An 11,984-nucleotide genomic window follows, 5' to 3' on the forward strand; every position below is an offset into this window, starting at 1 on the left:
TAGTTGAATGTATTTTAGTATTGGCAAATTTCAGTGTAAAATGTTTGGTATCCATGTGAAAATCTGCGTGTATATCCCAACTGTTCTGCTACCTTAATTCCAAGTGTTTCCAATTCTTAGGTATGTCTAGCATCTTTGTGAAAGGTGTTTGTGGGGTTGAGGATTTAGCCCAGTGGTAGAGTGCTTGCCTAGCAGGCACAAGGCCCTGGGTTCGGTCCCCAGCTCCAAAAAAAAAAAAAAAAAAAGAAAAGAAAGAAAGGTGTTTGTTGCAAACTGAACTTAGCCCTTACAGTGCATTTTTCTATCTTACATCATGTTCCTGGTTATTCTCAAACTCTAGGCTAACTAGGTAGCTCCTTCTGTTCACCATGAAATTAGTTAAAATGAAGTGGACTAAATTCTGGACTTTGGTTACAATAGGTACCCGGAGGAGAACAGTGGGTGTAAGTGACTATGGCAGTTTTGCTGAGCAGTGCTGGAGACATTTCCACCTAGAGGGGTGGGTCTACCAACTGGTCTGTGGGGTATATCAACAGTGGTGAAAGGAAGGTGAGAACAGTAAGTCACCGTTCAGTTTCTACATATTTATCTTTTATAGCAAATTCTAGGTGGTAACCTATCATTACCACCTTACCATATGACCAAGGACATAAGGTCTCCTGGATTAAAAGAATTTAAATAAATCCAGCATTTTTTAAAAAAAACATACACATGCTCACTGTTTTACTATTACTTGATGGAAGACTTATTATCACTGGTTTGTGTTGATGCTGCATTGCTTGGTACCCTTCTGAAAGAATTCCTTTAGACGTGAAGTAAAACAACGTCCTCTGGAGCCTCAGCTCTGTCCTTTCGATCTGTGTTGGCACCTGTGTTGATTTTGCACTGTCTTCATTGCTGTAGCTGTCATAGGTTTTTAAAGTAGAAAGTACAGGTTCAGCTTTCTTTGTCCAATTCAAGGTTTTTTTTCATTTTCATATGGATGCTAGGAAATATTTGCTAATTTCTGCAGAGATAGAAGTGGCATCTCAAGAAATATTCTAAATCTGGGGAATGGGGTCATTCTCATGCTCTGTCCTTATCTCATTTTACAATCATATTTTATGGTAAAATTTTAATGCACATTTTGTGCTTGCTTTATAGCTATAGAGGTAAGTGTTTTAACTTTTTATGCTATTGCATGGAGTCATTCTTTTAATATTTTATTCAAATGATCAAGCCACTGGTATATAGAAATAGTTTCGCTTTGTCTTCTCCTGCCTCTCTGCCTCCTCTACATATTCCTTGCCTCATAGCTCTAGTCAGAACTTCCTGCACACTGTTGTATAGAAGACTTGAGATAGATGGCCTTTCTGTGTTCCTCACGTTACGGGGAGGCATGCAACCTTTCACTGGTAGATAAGATGTTAGCTGTGGAGATTTTACAGATGCCTTTTATATGGTTGAGAACGTTTCTTTTTGTTCCCATGATGCTGATAACTTCAATTATGAATGAAAGAATACTGCTTTTTGTCAGGTGCTCTGTCCATTTCTAGGGAAATGAAAATTTCTAGGAAAATTTTCACTGCTAATGTAATTGTTAGGTTCATTGATATTTAGAAGTTCAGTAGCCTTATCTTCCTGGGAGAAGTCACACTTCACAATAAATATCATCATCGCTGTAGGCTGCTTAAATGAAGATTGCTAAGGTTTTGTTCAGGGTTGAGTAATATGTATTGACCAAGGTCATAGCCGCTCCTTTGTGCTCTGCCTTGGGTCTAAGTATCAGTCATGCTGGACTTTACAATGCTCATGGACTCTTTTCCATCTCCTTATTTTGGGAAAGATCCACAAAACGTTTCCTCTAAAACTTGGGTGGAATTCAAAATCTGGGCCTAGGATATTCTTTTAGGGAAATTTAAATTACTAATCTGTTGACCTTTTTCCGCATCTTATCATAATATCTGTTTCTTCTGCTATGTAGCTTGTGTCTGGATAGAAATTCCTATGCTGTGCTATGTTATCATATTTGGTATTTTGTTTCATATTTTGTTTTGTTTCAGTTCTGGGGAAGGACAGCAGAACTGCGAATGCGGTATATAAGTGATTAGGCACTGAGCTATGTACCCAGACTCAACCATTTATTGGCATACAGTTTTATATAGGATTCTCTACTCTTGTCTTCTCTTTTAAAGATAAGTAATGTTCCTTTCTGACTTTAGTAATTTGAGCCTTCTGTGTCAGGCAAATGCTAAATGTGTCTATAAATTTCTTCAGCTTTAGTTTTTTTTTAAGTGATATAATCAAGATAGAATATTTAAACATACATAAATGCATTTATTAGATCTGTGTTAATCTGCAGCAATCTTTTTGAAGATAAGGTCAAACAAAAAAATGCTTGGAAAGAATATGGTTTCAGTATTTGTATACCATGTGAATATTTGTCCCCCAATAATATTTTTAGATGTCTGAGTCAGTAAAACATATAAATTATTCAAAATAAGAAGTGAAAATATGAAAATATAATTCATAAAAGAGGAAAATCAATACTTCTATAAATAAAATAAGGTTTGTTGTCTAAAATATCACCTAATGTTAGTAAGTCAACCTCAATAGTTAATAACATTCACCGCTCTTGCATAGCAACAGGATTTGACTTCTAGCACCCACACTGCAAGTTACAATCTTCTGTAACTCCAGTTCCTGGAAATTACCTTCTCCTGATATCTGTGGGAGCTATGCCTGCAGACAATATAAATAAGTACATGTGGGCAACTAAAACACACACACACACACACACACACACACACACACATATATATATATATATATACATATAATAAGTTTACATACTTAATTGAAAACAATTTAGACATAATATCCAGTACTGGCATGGGTGTACAGGAAAAGAAGTTTATACTTCCACAGGGGGCAGTTTATATACCTTTTGAATCCCGTAAATTGTTAATCTGGTATGTCTATTAAATTTAAACTGTAAATATACTTAGCCAGTTTCACTTTTGGAATGTATTCTATCAATTTGAAACTACAAATTTTTGAAGTGAATTTTTACCAGTGTATTGAAGTCTGCCCATGTGTACCCATACTGAAAAAGCATAAAAAAGGAAGAAAAACACAAGTATCCTTCTAATAGTGAGGTGGAGAAAGTGCATTAGTAAATTAGAAAGAAGAGCAAAGTGATGGGCAAGGGCTATTTTATGTAAAGAGCAAAACTAATGCCTTATGTTTATTCAAGTAAAGTGAAGAAGGATGCTGTTAATGTCAGTATTCATGTCAAGAAGAGACTAGAAAGAGACTGAATTTCACTGTATTCATTTGTGTTGTTTGACTTGTTCTGAGGAACAGATGTCTAGGATGTGCATTAAATAAAGACAAAGTAGAGAAGAAATTATAGCAAGGGGAAGGGACAGGGGAAACAGCACAGGATGGTCCTAAAACTGCAGAAATAAAGTCAACAAAAGTCAATGCTAGATTCTAGCTTCTACTTGTTCATCATCAAGACTATGTAGAATGAGGAGCATGTGGTAATTCCCCTACTATTGTCTGGGACATTTGCTTCAGCCTCTCTACACACCATGCCATCACTTTTCTCTTTCACATCTTCTCTTCTGCGGCCACAGTTGTTGCCTTTTCCGGGGCAAGTAGCATTCTACCCTATCATTGGCTCTCAGACAGATATCTGTAGTGTTAGAGACAGTCAAGTTGCCAGAAGTGGAGCCCATGCACATCTGGTTTTAAAATGTTTGACCAGGTTTCCATCAGAATGAACCATCTAGCAGTTCATAAATCAGATTCCTGTCATACATGTTCCCACCAAAGTCACACGCAGTAATCACGAAGGATCATTCAATCTTTTATCCATGGAAATGACAATGTCGAAAGTTTGTGCCACAGAAAATCATACATCCTAATGGGGAAAATCCTGCTCTGTTTGGTTAAATTTGCATGATATGTCTGTCAAATTGACTTCTAAATATTTATGTTTATGCCCTCAGGTTTGTGTTGCTGTCAACTTGGGTGAGGGAAACTTCCTTTTGCAATGGAAAGTGTAACTACAGAGATTCAGAACCTGTCAAAATAGAAGAATAACTGCTGAAAGCTGAACCCTAAACAGGAAATGTGTTTCACCCCTTCCAAGTCTTAAGAACATTTTGGAAAATGGGGGAGAAAGAACTGAAGGGCCAGAGAAAGGGATGGAGTGTCATGGAATGTGGTCTTCCGGGAGTGATGTCGCTCTTGCATACTTGAACTTTAAGCAGTTGTGATCAACTGGACGAAAGCTGCACATGATTGGTCCTAGTAGTGTTCCATTTGTGAGGGAGGAGGGGCTTGTAAGGCCTTGCCCCTAGGTGAAGGTCTACAAGCAGTTTAAGGTTGCTGGGGGAAGGAGAGACATTGTCTTCTTCCTTCCTTCCTCCCTTCCTTCCTTCCTTCCTTCCTTCCTTCCTTCCATCCATCCTTCCTTCCTCCTTCCTTCTAATGGTGTCGACACTAGCATGTTGCCATACACTTGTAATTCTTCATCAGTGGTCTCATAAGCAAACCTAAACAAACTAGTTATATCACACATACAGAAAGAGATGAAGGTAGGATGGGGACCACTAAGGGGGAAAGATCATCAGGAAAGGAAGGGTGACAACAAATAGGACCGGAGATGAGTGGGCCAAAATACATTATATACTTATGCAAAAATGTCACAATGAAATATGTAGTTATATATAATGGACATATGCCAATGTAAAACAAAAAATGGCAACCACAGCATAAAAGAAGAAACAAGGAGATTTCATATACACACAGTGTGTGCCAATGTCCAACTATCAATTGGTACATTGTCGATCAGAGGGTAGGATACACACCAACACCCACATTCACACACAAATTTAGGAGAGAATAAATTATATGCAACAATCTATAAAGCTTCTCCCTGCAGAACTAGGAGATTCACTATGCTATGTCATCATATCATTTTCTGGAAAGTGGGCTTAGATAAAATGAGGAAAATTAATAGACTTCCTTTATTTTGTATATAGTTTCACAAATATATCACATATCTTAGAAAAAATTAGGTGAAAATGATTTTATGTTTTTTTTAAATTCCCCAGGCCATTGTTTTCTCATTTAAAAACATGTTTAGATCAAAGCTATTTTAAATGTGTCACATTGTTCAGAATCAGTCTAATGTGGAGAAGGGAAAAATGCTAAAATGTTTTCCAAACACTATTTCTGTAGTGTTCTGCTTTCATGCTTTCACTTTGTATAAAATAATTTAATTGTTAAATATAAAATAAAAATATTTCATATTCACTCTGTGAAAAACACAGTCATCCACGATGGTGCTTAGTGTTACTTTAATTGTTTTAACTGTGGGTTTCTAAATCCAGCCATCCTTCGTGGGCTATTCATTTCCCGTCCTCCTTTACCAGCATTTCACACTTTGCTTCATCCCTATGATGTTCTTGTAACTACACGTTACTTCTCTTTCTAGTGTTCTCTCTCAGATTACGTCCAAAACACCAAGCATAATTTTCAGATTACATCTTGGTTATAGCATTCCTAATCACAGCCACATCTAGATATAATTACTTCCAAATATATGATACTCATTTTGACAGTGTCCATTTATGTTTAAATATATTCACAAATATATGTATGTCTTAATGTATAAAACTATTACAGACTCTGTAAAACAAATTTATAAATTTGATTAATATTTACATCATTAAGGGAATGAACCAAATTCATGAATGAAGATTTTAAGATAGCTATTGAACAATATATTTGAATATGACAATACTAGTGTTGTTATTTTTTTTCAGAAAGAAATCATCATAATGAATTGGGACAATGCTTCCTTGCCTTATATTCGCTACTTTTTTTCAGTCATCCTGTTACTTGTAATACAATTCTGCTGACCCATTCTCCTGTGGGTGCATATCTGTGTGCAATGGACTGGGTAGAGTGGTGTGGGGTGTGGGGGTTTACATACTTGAGTGGGCATGAGTATAAGTGTAGGCATGTGTTTGGTGTACTGTTTGAATGTGATGGTGGGTGTGTGTATGTGTGAGTGTGCATATTAAATAACAGGAAAAAATTGATCAATGTATTGGGGAAAAACAAACAACGGTGCTTAATGATCTGAGTACATCTTTCTGGAATTAACACGATTTTCTGATTTCTGTATAATGGAAAGAAACCAAATCTGGCTCCTATAAGGTTCCAGTATGTAGCCTAGCATAGAAAATTATTCTTATGTTGAATGTTGAATGTGGTCAGTCTTTCAAAGATTCTCTGTTTCATGGAATCTGAGGTGGTGACAGGATTTTTTTTTTTAAATGACACTTCAGTTTTGAAGGAAACAAGTTAAACATTCATCAAATGGTTAACGTGCCTATTTTCAGAGGAAATGACATGGCTCAAGTGAAAAGGACATAGAAAATGAAGACAGAGAAATCAGAGATTACACATTCCTTTTTGTTACACTATGAGCCCATGTGAGGCGTCTATGTATTTTAACAAAAGCAGCTTCTAAGAGCCTATTCTAATGCCACCATTGTCAGGGGACATTTATCTGTCCTGGAGAAGTTACAGAACTAGCCAGTCTGGTTTTGAAACCTTTGTGGCACACTATAGGATCATATATGAGAAGGGAACAAGCAATAATTGTTCAAGTGAAAAGACCGACATATTTAATCCGAGGTGTAGAACCCCACCACAAAAAATACAAAGTCTGAAAGCATCCAATTAAAGGGATCTTATGTCAATAAACAAGACATTTGAACAGGAGCTGGAAGTGGCACATGGGAAGATTTTGAGGGAGAAAGGGAAAGAGAGACCTGTTGTAATTATAATCAAAAAAAATAATTTCACAGCAAGCCATCTTTCTTTTCTCGTATATTTGCAAGTATGGACTCGGGATGACTTCTGGTGGAAGACATTAAGTGTCAGGTGACCATGTGTAAGAACTGATTCTGTATAACTTCAAACCTTTAGCTAGTTGTAGGACCACTGGCACGACTGACTGACTCTATGTCTAATTTTTCAGGCAGTTTTTCTGTGCAAACAAGACGGGACTGCAACACGATTCATTTTGCTGTAGCCTCTCAAGTGGTGAACTTAGTGATGAGAAAACCAGGCCCAACATGACATCAGTTAACTTCTGACATTTTTCACCATGCCTCTGAATAATTTCCTCTGAACACATCACTAATCAACCATTCCACAGTCTGGTTTCAATTATCCCTCATAGGATGAGATTGGTTCCAGTTGATCTGATCTGATGTCCAATCCCAAGTTAAATTCTATCTGTCCTGCAGGAAGGCATACACTCCTAGGATGTGTGTGTCCTAAGTTCTAAGTCATGACGTCATCTTATATCAAATAGTGTTTTTCAGGTTGTGCCTTGCCTTGAGTGACTTCATTTTACAAAGTATCATTTAACTCTACTTCAAGTGCAAATTCAGAAGCAGGAGGACTGTACCTCTGTACCTCTGAGTAGACTGCAAACGGAAGAGCACATGTGCAATACACAGCACTGTAGCAATAAACTCTTTTTGAGACTTTCACACATAACTGATAAATGATGCCTCTAATACCCTCACCTGAACCCCATAAGCAAAAGAACACCCAGCCCCGCAAACGTTCTATCTACCTATTGTGTGATCTCAGTGTGTGCTTCAAGGGACTAACAGGTTGAGAATTCCTGGTTTCCATGGGGATTGAATTCATAGCTATAAACAATATAGTTATACACTAATCTGTCGGGGCTTGTCCTTCACCTTGCCGCCATAGTCTGGCACCTCCACAGTGACTCAACCTTGTAGCTCAGCTAGACCTCAGTATTAGCAGCACCTCTTTGCCCTCCAACAGCTCTCCAACCTCTCCTCAGCATCTTATGAGCCACCCGCAGTGACTCTGCATTCGGACCAAGCCTTCTGCCTCATTTTCAGTAAGGCCTATTTGAACTCTCAAGACAGTGGCCCTGTTAACCTTTCTGTAGGCATTCTGTAGCCTTCACATAAACGCAGACATAGATACAATTACTGCACAAAGTGTGATGTCTGATCTGAGAGTTAATATTATTAAGTAGGACTTGAATACAAGAACATCTATTTAGCCATAACCAGTTATCAAGAAAAAAAATAAGATTATTTGGCAAATTGCAGTCGAGCAAATTAACCCAGATTGCAATAACTTCTGATAATATGAATAGACACAGACTCATCTGCCTATATCTCTGGCATAGCATGTTTAAATAACAGCATCACAAAAGCACCGTGCAGATTATTATTTTAGGAGTTGTACGTGTGTTACTGTCATTTCCCAAGAGTTTGATTGTGAACACTGTACAGGAAGATGAAGAACATGGATGACAAAACCCTGGGGTCAAATTTTATGGTTCAAACACTTATTTTTCTGCATTGCAGATTAATGGGAAGAAGCTCTGCCAAACAGATCTTTAAAAATAAGTCCTTAGACTAAAAGCAATTCCAGCAGCTAAATGAATCCATTTCATTTTCTTCTCCACTAGCAACTGACGGACTTTGAGAAGTTGCTGCTCAAAAGGCATGTGTTTCTTTGCCTTGCCAAAAGTGTTATCAACAGGGTTTTGATCTGGCAGATCGAACAAGGTAAGTTCACCCACCTGGCCCAGTAAGCCCGTTGAGGAGACGAGCAATGGTTAAAACTACAGAAAGGAAACTAAATCAATATGTTCAGGGGAGGAAAGAGATGGAATCCAGTGACATCGATTTCATCTTCAGGTTGTTGATCTGAGTTTTAGTTTCAACCAGAAGAAGGACCGCCATTTTTGATAGCCTAGGTTAATATTTATAATCACAGTTTGATGGATTTTAAAAATTCATCTCTATTTGCTGTTGTTGTAAAATTATATAAAATAGAACTTTGCCTTTTAGCCCCTCTAGACCCAGCACCGCAGTGCCCTAAGATATCTACAATATATCTTGCCAGAAACACACATCTCAACTCCGTGGTGGCCCAGTGTCTCTGCCGCCACACACTCTCCCAAACTCAATTCTCCACAAGAAAGAGCACACAACACAATAACCTCTGATCCAATTGATAAGATATAATTGCACACCTAAACATACAAAACCCTGTACACATCCATCCCTTAAGAATATTCATAACAACCTGTAAATACACGGAGTGGAATCTTGATGTCAGCCTCCATGTTCTCTCTCCCAGTCTCCCCCTCTTCCCTCAAACTTTTCTCCCACCCATCCTTCCTTCTCGTCCAATGACAGGCCTCATTTTATCTTGTACCTGCCTCACCTGTATGACATCATCCCATAATTTGCAATATCCCTTGTGCTTCCTCCTTTAATGAGGAAATGAAGACTATAACATTTTGAGTTTATTTATAGGTCATCATTATGCTAGTCATAATAGATGAGCTTTATCCTTGTTCTTTCCGTAAGATGTCCCAGTTCTATTATTTTATTTTAGAAATCTGGATTATAGAGAGGATGAGCTGTTATATCTCAAACTAAAGGACAAGTGGCTAACTAAGGTCCTTATTCAACATATCAAAGCAGACATTGGCAACCAGGTTCTCCCAGCATCTCACAGTACCTGTTACCAAATTGTGATGGCTGGTATAGTCTGTCCTCTACCCTGAACTCTCCAGCCCATGGGTAGGCTTTCCTTCTCCCAGGTTCTCTGATTCTTACATAACCCAGACATTTTAACTGTTCTGCCATTTCAGAACTTTGGCAACCACTTTGGTTTCTGCTTTTCTGGCCTTTAGGCTTTTGGCTTTTCCCTCTGTCATCTCCTTACATGGCACAATCCAATCTGCTGGCCATGTTTCACCTATTAGTTTCTTCCCCTGCTTGAACTCGTTCAGAGGCTTTTGCCTGCACTCTTCCTTGTATCTATAATAAAAGCCTCAACCTCTTAGGGGTAGTCACTTATCTTGGGAGAAACTCTAATACAAAAGCCTCAACAGTCATTCAGTTAAGCTCTATTATATAGATGAATACATATACAACTATGGAGTTAGGCATATCCTCCTGGAAAGAACTCTTTCCTAAGTCCACTTTCAAGATTAGTGCCAGGTCCAGGAAGACATGGTTTCACTCACTTGACTTACAGGCTTTGCCAGATGTTGGCCACATATAATGTGATTTTGTCATTTGGGCTTTTCACTAGGACTAGCTCAAAATGTAGAAGTACAGATGAAATCAAGAGAGTCCATGTGCAGGAGTCAGTGCCTTTTGAACCCGCTGTTAGTATAATGCCTATTTTTGCACAATATTATTTTAAGCAACTCAGGTTTGAACAACACCAGAAGCAACAATTTAACAAAGCCATGAATACCAGGAGGCCAGAAGCATTATGAGCCAACACAGAAGCCAACTGCCAAGCACAGAACCTTTGTATGGATGGATATTCCTGCACAAAATAGTGATGCATTGTGCTCAAGTCAAAACCAGCAAGTTTTTCATTAAGAATATGGCGATAATAACCTGACTGATCAAAACTTTGGGCTATTCAAAAGATAGAAGAACATATATAGATATGAAAAGTTAAGAGCTCAGTATAAATATGACTTAAGTATGCTAATAATTTTCAAAGTCAAGAGATTATGACTAGCCCATTTTGATTAGGTCATATTCCTTCTTCATCTTCTGCCTCATTATACTACATATCAATTCTGAATTATTCATTTTCATCGTATGCCCATAGATATGCAAATGATGACCCAAAGCATCCAATGAACAAGGAAAAAATAAAACATAAGTCATACATTGATTGCTGGGTTCATGTGTGTGAAATTAAAAAAAAAAAAAAAAGGCCAGTTGGCCTGGCCTGTTCTCATCTTGGCAGACTCTGACGCAGAGCAGCAAGATCTCTCCATCTAACTTGCTAAGTTCGCAGTCAGGTCGCTGCCACGCCAGCCCGGCCCCATGCATCCAAACTCATATGGCTAGCTGGTTTGCACTTCTTGCAAACTCAAGCTTTGCAGCTGTATCTTTCTCTCTGGAACCCAGCTGAGTCGCCATGTAATGGAAATTACCATACAAACTTGGCTTAGAATCAACAGGTAACACAATCGCTGGGCGCAGCACCTAGCATCCTAATTTTGTAAGCCATTCTAAGTTAAGCTCTCAGGTGGCGAATCCTGGCAGAACTGCCATCTAAACCGTGGGCCTCTTAGCTACATTCCCCACCCCCAACCCCCAACCCTGCCTCCGCCCTCCCCAAGCTCTCCCTGTCCAAAAGCAAGTCACCTTTTCTGCCTCTTCACTTCCCTTCTCTGACCTGGAAGTCCCACCTACTTTTCGCCCAGTGATTGGGCTTCTGAAATCTTTATTCATGAGGGGAAGGTTCTGTCACAACACGGTCTCATTAAATCCTCACAACTTTTCTAGAAGGTAGCTCTCCTGTTCCATACTTTTAAGAAAAATTATATAGTTTATGAGCAGACACTACTTTTATTTTTTTTCTTTCGCTTGTCCATAAAGGCATGTCCATAATGGTGTCTTTCATTCTGCCCCATCCAGAAAGTTAAAAAAAAAATCTGTTACTAATCTTATGCAATTTACCCTTCCAGGCAATTCTATAAATAAAGAAAATCTATAACTATCTTTTACTGTAAATATAGTAATACTGTTCACATTGGTTCAGATTATAATTCACCTTGGCTACCCTATATATCATATCACTTACATGTATTAATATCTTAATTCCCCAGGTTAGATGAAAATACTTCCAAATTAAAATAACAAGTTCATGTTTTCTAGTTGTTTTTGCTGTGTGTATGACATAGAAGTATATGTATATTTACATGTGTAGGGGTATAGCTCTGTTTGGTATGCATGTTTATGTGTGTATATTCCTGTGAAGACCTGAACTTAATATCCAGTATCTTCTTTCATTCATCTACTTTATTTACTGAGGTAGGTTTTCTCTGTGATCCTTAGATTGCCAATTTCAGGTAGTCTAGATAGTCACTGACC

Source organism: Rattus rattus, chromosome 11 (assembly GCF_011064425.1).
Source record: "Rattus rattus isolate New Zealand chromosome 11, Rrattus_CSIRO_v1, whole genome shotgun sequence".
Lineage (NCBI taxonomy): Eukaryota > Metazoa > Chordata > Mammalia > Rodentia > Muridae > Rattus > Rattus rattus.